The sequence below is a fragment of the Capsicum annuum genome, chromosome 9 (assembly GCF_002878395.1).
Source record: "Capsicum annuum cultivar UCD-10X-F1 chromosome 9, UCD10Xv1.1, whole genome shotgun sequence".
Lineage (NCBI taxonomy): Eukaryota > Viridiplantae > Streptophyta > Magnoliopsida > Solanales > Solanaceae > Capsicum > Capsicum annuum.
This window is the reverse complement of record NC_061119.1, coordinates 205559016-205560121: the sequence shown is the minus strand read 5'-3', so window position 1 is coordinate 205560121 and position 1106 is coordinate 205559016.

Below are 1106 nucleotides of genomic sequence, written 5' to 3'. Positions count from 1 at the left end.
TATATATATATATATATATATATATATATATATATATAAAATTTCTCCATTGTTATCTTTTATTACTTTAGCATTTCTATTTAGTATTTTAATTTATAACATGTTATCAGTACAAGTCTCTACCATCTCGAATAAATACAGGTAATAGAGGTAAGAACTTATTTTTTTAAAATAATATCAAACATATCTAAACGTGAATTTATTGCTCTAAACTTATCGGGTAAAACCTACCTATCTTGGGCATTTGATGTTGAAATTCATTTAATGCGATGGGTCTGACAGACACCATCAAGAATAAAATCAGGCATCTAAAGATTGTGTCAAAGCCATGATATTTCTCCGTCATCACCTCAATGAGAGCTTAAAAATAAAATATCTCACTGTTAAAGATCCATTTATACTGTGGAATAATTTAAAAGATAGCTATGACCACCTGAAGACGGTCGTTCTTCCACAGGCATATTATGAATGGACTCATTTGAGGTTACAAGATTTTAAAGATACAACCGCGTATAATTATTTCATGTTTTGAATTAAATCACGATTAAATTTATGCAGAGAAAATATCACAAATCATGATATGCTAGAGAAAATATTTTTCACCTTTTCTGCTCCGAGTATGCTCCTGCAATAATAATATCGACAAATGAGATTTAAAAAGTATTCTGAATTAATTTTGCATCTTCTTGTTATTGAACAACATAATGATCTTTTAATGAAAAAACATGAAAGTCGACCTCCTGGTACTGCTCCATTTCCTGGAGTGAATGCTAAAAATTTTCACCAATCGAGACGTGAAAGGGGTCCTAGCTCCAGTCGTGATCGTGGTCATGATCGAGGAAAAAATTTTAACTATGGTGATCGTTGATGAGTGGTGATTTTACCCCTCATTTGTACCAAATATTTTTACACACTACCATATTTTGTATTAGAAAATGAGACATCAACATGATTTAAATGTACTAACATCCACATTTGGTAGGTACATAGTTGAGAAGGTGAAATGATATAGATTAAAGCTCCAAGATTGATCAAATGGACGGAAAGAGAGTGTAGCTGGAGACCTGAAGCAGTTCAGCCTCAGTTACCACGACCGCAGTCCTTAG